Here is an 8,924-nt window from a genome sequence, read left to right as displayed (position 1 = left end):
TTGGGAGGGTTTGGGAATTAGCAACCAATAAATCTGTATCAGGAACACTGTAGGAAATGTGATTAAAAGTAGACACACAAGGAAGCACATGAACAAATAAGGTATGATACAGAATTATCATTGCTTTTCCAGAGGGATTTCATCCTGTGGAAATTTATTAGAGATTTCTATAGAGAAGTTACTAGCATGTGTGAAAAGCCAATATAGTAGGTCTGAATTTCCAGAACAGCTGTTGCTAAACACTTGAATAGGAACAAAACTACTAGGCAATGTGATTGTTCTTATATGAGTCTGCAATTCATTAAGAAACAGGAAACAAAGAGTTGGATTCCATGGCCTAAAAATAAGCACTTTGCATCACCTGGGATGCTCCATGATATCCAAGACATCTTTACAAATCTCTCAGACAAGACCTGGGATTTAAGGGAAATGTGTTTGTTGGTATTGTACAAGCTATGCACTACACAAAATTACATATGATGTTTTTCTTTATACACTGGGTCTCACTTGAGCTGTAGGTTAAATGGGTTTTTACAGGGAAGGAGAACACTGCAGTCTCCTGGACATCAGTGCTAGAGCCAGTGCTGCCCAGGTTGCTCATGAGTGACCTGATAAAGGGGGATAGACAATGATGAAAGGAAGTTTCAGGAGAGAAACAGAGCTTGCCACAAAATGGTGCAAAAAGATCACATTTCATAGCTAGGTGATAAAGTGCCCTCTGACACTCACTGTTGATAAAAGCAAAGTAGTGCACTTTGGAGAACAACCCCAATTTCACATATACAGTGATAGGCTGTGAAGTAGCTATTGGCAATCTCAGAAGACCTTGGAGTAATTTTGGACAGTTCTGTCAAAATGTCTGTTGAGTGCTCATTGAGGATCAAAGAGGGAAAAAAATGTATTAGGTAGTGTTAAGGATGGAATAGAGCAGAGAAATAGGACAGTGGTGCTGCTGTAAGAGTCAATTGTGTGCCCACCTCATGAATCCTCCATTCCTAAAAGGGATGAGTAAAGAGAAAGGATACAAAAAAGGAAGGCACCAGTGATCAGAGATAACATAGTGGCTTCTTTCCTAGGCATGACTTAATAGGTTACAGTCTTCATAATGAAAAAGAAATTACTAGGAGGAAAGAATATGACAGAGAGCTATCAAATAAGGAGTAGCAGAGAAGGTAGTCAGGAAAAAGTAATTCACCTTTTTCTCCACTGCTGTTACATGCTGCCAAGTGAAAAAACAGGTCGAAAAGTTCAGAACAGGCAGGGGAATTTTCTTTCATGATCCCTAGCTAAGGTCTGGCAGCCTTTGCCACAGGGCATTGTGGGGACCGAAACTCTACCCAGGTTCAGAAGCAACCAGAGGAACTCACAGAAGCGAAGTCCATTAGCACTTAGGACACATGAGCATATGCTTCTCCTTTGGGAAGTCCTGAAGCTGTTGGCTGCTGGGAGTGTATTCTGGCAAAGCTTCACTGTGTGCTTAACCTATTTTGATAGTCTGAGTTCAGCATCTCTGGTCTCTGGCAAGAAAGGATAATGAGCTGGAGGATGCAGCAATCTGGCCTAGTATAGCTGTTCTTACTTTTCTAGTGTGTCTTTTTTCCCTCTGAGAGAAGTGCCTACTTGATTAAACAGCTCCTCTGAGATACAGGTGATAAAAACAATAACTTACATTTGGAAGTGAATTAAGCCTCAACCAGTGTCCCAGTTTTCCATTCTGCAAACCTTTGAGACTGCAAGCAATACAAGCAGTACAGGATATTAATGATATTTCTTATCTACTAATACCTTTTACCTTTTTTGAATGTTGCATTTATCTAAAAAGCTTCAGTCTGTGCATCCTCTAGTGATCTCTTGAGCTACTTGTGTTTTAGCTTGGTGTGAAAGTGAGCTCTTCATCCAGAAGTGAAGGAAATTGAAGAATATCTTTTAGACCTTATTTGGAGCTCTGTTAACCCAGCTGAGGGAAATACTCCCTGATTATATGGATTTTACAAAAGCTGGGGGAGAGGGTATGGTGGATAGAATCAGCACCTCTTTTTTTTGCATTTCTGCAATGTGAGCTTCATAATCCTCACAGTGTTAACCTTGCTATCAGCGCTTAACTTCAGATAGTATATTTTGAAATAAATTTCTATCCATTTCTGATTTCTGACCCTCCAGTTCTTCAGTTTATGATGCCTTTGTGGGTTAGCACAAAACTTCCAATTTCTGACTTGCTACAAAACAAAGATGGAAATTATCAATCCACTTCTGATTAAAATTCCATCTTACATGGGTTTGTATAGTTACCCTAATTTCTTTCAGACAGCAAATGTATCATAGAGTCCAAATGCCAAAGGAAGATATAACTGATAAGTTTTCAATAAGATACTATCAAGAAACTAATGTGGGTTTTTTTTCATGTAGGCTTTGCTTGGACTAGTCAACGGGAGATGTTCTTGGGAAAAATTGTTAACCAAATGCTCTCTAGTGTTGTTTGATTCCCTTTCTCTGCCCTAAGCAGACAATGTGCAAAGCAATCAATTAGGATTGCCTTATGTCCACCAAATATTCATTGGCATAAATGACAGCAAGCCCACCCTGTCCTCCCTGTTTTTTCTGGTTTGGGGTTGGGATCTTTGGATAGTTTTTTGGGTCTGGGTTGTTTTTTTGAGTGTGGGTAATTTTATTGAGTTAGAAATGTTTTCTCAGAGGAAGTTAAAATCCATATTAAAGTAGGTTGCCACATAGGCCACACATAAGTACAAAACCAAATTAAAATACTTACTTTTTTATCACAATTCTTCAGAATTTTTGTTGGACAGTGCTGATGGAAATGTGGTAGGGCAGAGATTTAATGGCAGAATGAAGTCAGTGATCATTGCTTATCTGAGATCAGAGCTCTGGAGAAGTAAACAGATTCATTCAGTCCCTGGGACTATGAGGCTCAGCACCTGTGACTGTCAATTTGTTTTGGGGAACCTCGTGTCTTTCTTCTATTTCTATTAATGTGCTTAAAGGAGTAGAGAGGTGAACTCTCACTGGATTTGCTTCTTTGAAAATCAACAATCTTCTTGTCTTTTGTCACTGCTTAAGGATATTGAGATCTTGGAGGAAGACAAACATGCCTAAAAGCTATGAATATTTGCTAAGAAAATAAACCATTATAGCTTATAAAGCTAAGAAAAGAAACCATTGAGTAGGAGTATTCACTCTCAAGTCAGTCATCTTAGGAAGAACAACTGATTATTTGGGAACAGAATTGCATTATTGGTATCAGAAATTCATAGATGGTGCAACAAATAGAATTGTTCATTTGATACTTTTTCACTTTTCAGAGTAACAGAGAAAGTTTCTTTAGAATCTAGATTGTGAGCTTTGCAATGAGGTGGCCTCAGGAAACGTATAAGTTATCTGTCCACTATGTCTGTCATGGATGAGCAAAGAGTGGTTGGAAAATTTAATGGAAGTAAAATACCTGCTCTGCTAAATACGGAAAATAGAAGCATGGACAATCAAACATTTGCTACTTGAATGCTGTGGTTACATGGCACTGCTCACTAAGAAAAGTATAAATTGAATAGTTTCACAGTGCAAGAGCACTAATTATGCAGGAAGTGTCTTGGAGCAGAAGAAAATTCTGCAAACACCCTTGCTATACCATCACCCTTTACCAAAGGTGAAACCAAAAATCATTCCTGTTTCTCAGTGACACATCTAATAAAGTCCTGTTATGTTAGGACGTACTACATTTCAACCTGAATGTGGTTAAAATGGCCTTGCTAGAGAAAGTCCAAGTATTTGTTGCTAGAGGTAGCCAGCAAATTGACAGATCATACTGTGCTGGCACAGCCATCAGTAAATCTCAGTATTGAGTTTTTGGACATGACAGTTTTTCATTAACTTTATTATTTCCCAGAAAGTTCACACAGGAGGACTCAAACCTATTTTCTTCTGTCCCAAAAGCTCCCAGTAGCTTGTGAATCTGGCCTTAGTCTTGTTTTCTCCTGTTTTTCTCCTGTTTACCCCTGCTCCAGTTTGGACAGTGAAAGTTATTGTTTTACAGTGCTTTTATAGCATATTACTATTTTTGTGATTCTATAGCAACTAAAATCCTTGAAGAGGATGTGGGAATTTTCTGTCCTTTTTTTTTTTTTTTTGACAAATATCTGTCACTTGGTTTGCCTACTCATTCCTTGTTACTGCCTACATAGCCTTCAGTTCTGCCCTGGAAAGATGGAAAACTCACAGAGGCAGGAGAAAACCTACTCATTAGTGCTGACATTTAGAAACTGGGGGTGTATTGCAAAATTCATCTGCCTTCTGGGGAGCAATTTATGACATTTCTGCTTCCCTCTGCCCCTCACTCCCATCACTTTCCTGCTGATCCCTGATCAAAATCCATGCAATGACTGCACATAACAAGGGACAGCAGGCTCTCAAATGAGGAGGTGATGGGTGAAATATCCAGTTAAGCTGGCTGGATAGTCACTGCACGCTGACTGCATGCCACCCAGTAGCTAAATGCCCATGCAGTGACGTTGATGGTGTTTTCCTAGAGGTGTAGGCATTAGTTGAAGCCAGAAAAGACATCAGTGATATCTCAAGGATTTCAAAAGGAAATGACACACGGTGAGAATGCTATCTGTCGCTCCAGACATAGGTGTTATGTGTTACGTGGGTGTTATTCTGTATGCATGTTCTGAGGCTGAGGATGTTATTGGTAACTGTATGGCACCAGCAATGGAGATATTTATTTTTGCCTGCATCTGAGTAAGTCTTTCTGATGAAGTCCTCTGTCTGGTGACATATGGTGTCAATGTTTGGCAGATTGTAGAGCTCACCAATGTGGCTTAGGAAAACAAAATCTGATACTGAAACAAGTGAAATCTGTGTTGGATTGCTTGGGTAGCCTTACATAGAAAAATGTAATAATTTTGTGTCTGTGAGGCCGTCTCCTTCTGTGGTCACAGCCAAAGATGGGCATGCTGTTTTTAGTAGACCTGCTTTACCATCGCCTAGGTGTCAGAAAGCCATCAGCCTCAGCAGCTCACTGCTCTGCCCCTGGCTGAGCTTTTTGGCTCAGAGGGTCTTGCTAGATCTCTTTCTCATTCCTGGGAGAGTTTGAGAATCTCTTGACTACAGTTGTCCACTGAAGTTTGGTGTTAGGTTATACAAACTGCATGAAGAAGGATGAATATTATCATGGTAGAGCAGAGTGTAGTTACAGGGCTTTCTTTGGGTTGACTTGAAGGTTGAATTCATGGAGATGGCTTGAGCAGTTTTTGCCTTTTATTCACACCACCAATTTTTTTAGAGAGGTCTTTATCAGTGCCAAGCAGAAATAAATGTGACTGTGAGCTGCAGCTTGTAACAATGCATAAATTCAAAGTCAGTAATTTTATTTCACGTTAATGTGTCAGACTGTAAACTGGCAATGAGCTACTCTATCTGACAAGCTCTTCTGCAGGAGTGGCAATATTTGAAACAGGGTAAAGAGAAGAACTGAGGGTCAGCAAAACACACTTCATGTTATGAATCATAAGCTTTTTTTTTGTGGGAGAGATGGATGAAAAGGTCTTGATGTGGCTCAGGTTTTAATCTCACATAAAGGGGGTCATCTTTTTCCAGAGAAGCTGACATTTAACTTGATGTAATTTTCCAGTAAGATACTGAAAACTAAGGTCTTTGACCTAGTAAACTGATGGCCTGTTGGAGTATCTCATGGGAGTCAGTGTTCTAGTAAACAGAGCTTACAAGTTCAGGCAACAGTTGTGAGTTTCAGTTCTTTTATCAAGACTACTTTTTAAGCTTTTTATAATTTATGGGCAATTCCGGTCCTGGGCTAAGTTATGCAGCTTCATACCCTTTTATCTGTTGGCATTTTAAGAGTGCCCTGTACTTGGTGATGGGTTACACTCCCAGAGTGCTGAGGAGACTCATCAGGATGGTGCTGCCTCAGGCTACGGAGGTCCAATCAGGATCTCTCTGTTATGCCCATTTGGTTTGATTTGATAGGCTATAGGAAGGTTACACACTCATCTATGAGAGTCTTCCTGGCTCTGTTGAAAAAGTCTTCACAAGATATTTACAGCCAGGTTTTGCTTTGAAAGCTGCTGCTGAGCACTGGGTTTCGCAGGTTTATTCTGCTTTGGGTTGTTTGCATTTAAACACCACATCCAGTGCAATGCTGTAAACAAGGAGCAAACAGCTACATAACTACGATTCCCAGGAGAGAATGATCTGTTAAAAGGGAAAAGTGCTTGTTTTGTCACAGCTGAATTACTAATATTCCTATAAATTGCTTCTCTGGGGTTGTGTAACGTGTTTGGCAATGTGGCAATAAGAGATGTTGAAATGGGGAACAGACTTAGAGGAGTAGAAATGGAAGGAAGCCAAGCCAAAATACACAGTGAGCCTTTTCCAAAGACAGGTCAGCAATGATCCAAGTGTATTCCCACAAAATGGAAGTTCAGAAGGGAACTGTAAGCAGTGGAAAATATTGCATGCTCAACTTACGTTACGAACTTCGGTCACTCTGAGTTCACTGAAGAAAAAAATGTTTCTAGAGCTTAAAGTCCTTTCTTATTAATTTCTTTTTCCTTTTTCTTCTCCTATATTTAAATATTTTTGTGTTAGGTAAACTAAACTGGGAGAAAAAAAATGAACTGTTTTTCTAACACAGGAAACCTTAACAATAAAATTACTACAGAATGTTTCACAATAACATTTGTCAGGATAATACCTCCATTTTTCTTTAGGAGAAAGGCAGCTTAAAGGAGAAGTTTTATGAATTGTTTCCACTTGGCTTTTATTTTAGGCTTGAAAATTACTTGCTGCCTTGCTGGTTTCTACCATTGATGCCCTGTGCATGCACACCCCCTGTTTTCTGCCAGTAGGCCCCCATGAAGACTTTGTCATGTTTATTAATATTTAGCTTGTCTTTATTTGTAAAACTACTGTTTGCAGTGTGCATATCTGGTACCAGTGTGTTGATGTCTAATCACAAACTAGATGCAACCTGTGCTTTTCTTTTGTTTGAAAGCAGACAGAAACCATTAGAAAAGATCAGAGCTGCTCTACAGCTCTGACACTACAAAGAAAAAACCTGGTAGTACTAACAGCATCAAACTTCTGGCACTGATTATAGTCCTAAGTCAAGCATTATTAATGGAGACAGAGACGCTTCCTTTATTTAGAAGGGGATTTATAGCAGGAGTGTAATTTAGATAAACTGGCTGATCCTTAGAAGGTGCATCTGAGTCTCACTATTACCTACAGAGAACCTGAAAGACTTATTGTAGGCATCAGCAATTAGGTCATGTGAATACCTATCTCTGCCTCAATTTCTCAGTAAATACAGAAATGCTGTATCACACTAATTCATGGGGTTTTATTACTCTCTTCAGAAGGCAGAGAGACATCTTTATGGGTTGTGCCTGCTCACATTCTTACAAAAAAAAAAAAAAAAAGGGTTAGTAACCTTTCTCCCCATTCTGACATCTGTAGCTGGTCAGGCTGCCCATCTCTGTTTTCTTGTTCCTGTGTTCAATTTTTCTGTTGTCCCAGACAGTCCTTTACATGTTATACACTCAAAGTGTCTTCAGGCTGGAAGCTTCTGCATTTACTTTATATTAAAATTGAAGTAAAGGAGGGGAAGAAACATTTTACTGAACATGTCCTGAACATTCCACTGATTTGAAACTTGAGACAGGGATATTCCTTCTGCAGGCCAGTCACATCAAGGTGGTCAGCCCTGCTAGTGCTCTGGTCCCTATGCTGCTGCCATGGGAGATCTGAGGTCAAACTCAAGTCTTTTGGTTCTTAAAGGCCTAAATAACTGGGGATGTAACAAATGCCAATTTTGTCCTGCCAGAGCATTAAGAGAGCTCTTTCCCACTCTGCCCTTTAGTGGTTATTGTGCACCTCTACTCTGTAGGCTTTTTCCGTGTGGAATTAGGTGTGTGACGCCCCATCACTTGGGTGGCTGCTTAGCCATGTTCAGGGTGTGGGAAATGTGATTCCTTGCAGTGTCATGTTTTTTCCAGATGCTGCCACAAGGAACTTGTTTTTAGCCTTGGTAGAAAACACCCCTTCTCCCAGTCATGGGAATTCATCCTTTTACTGATGCAGCTGGTTTGCAGTTACAGATTTCTATACCTCTCGGCTCTGCTTTTTTTTTTTCTTATCTGTCTCTTTAAAATATGCTTTTAAATGACATGTTGCTAGTGTTCACTGTGTGATGTAACTGTGGAGATTAAAGGTATATTTTTCTCAAAGACGTGTATTAGGAAGAGCTCATTATTTGCATTTTCAAATGACACGCACTGGGGGTCTCCAGCTGCTCTGGAGAGCAGCTTTCTAACTGGAATGCTGAGTCCATCATCCTACCACCTCTGCCAAGGAGAAAGAGATGAGCTGGCCTTCTTAGAGCTCATGGAGAAGAGAACTAGCTGTCTGTTGGAAAACCCAGATTATTTCAACAGCAAAATGTCCAGTTAGGGTAAAAATCCTGAAGGTGTATTTCACAGAATGGCAAGTGAAATAAAGCATTACATAAGATTGATTTTATGCTGCTGATCAAAATATTTTGGAACAGTTTATTGTGCAGAATAGGAATATTTTGTCCTAGCTCAGGGCAGAATGAGCCTATGTCCCCTCTCCTCTGGCAGAGCCTCATGATATTTACAGTTTGACAGTCTCATGCTTCAGTTCTGTATAGCATTGCTCCCCAGATGACCTGCATTTCTTGTGCTAACCTATAATCAAAATTCCCATAAAAAGTAGCATTGATCTGACCACAGTTTTTGATGAAATGCTTTGGGATAAAATGGGAACTAGTGCTTCAAATTGCAGCTCCCCAAGTTCCAAAGCCAAAAAGAGCAAACAGTTTAATTCAAAAACTCAGAGATTTATTCTTTAATTCATCTTACCTGTTGTGTTTT

The sequence above is a fragment of the Parus major genome, chromosome 2 (assembly GCF_001522545.3).
Source record: "Parus major isolate Abel chromosome 2, Parus_major1.1, whole genome shotgun sequence".
Taxonomy (NCBI): domain Eukaryota; kingdom Metazoa; phylum Chordata; class Aves; order Passeriformes; family Paridae; genus Parus; species Parus major.
This window is presented reverse-complemented; position numbering follows the sequence as displayed.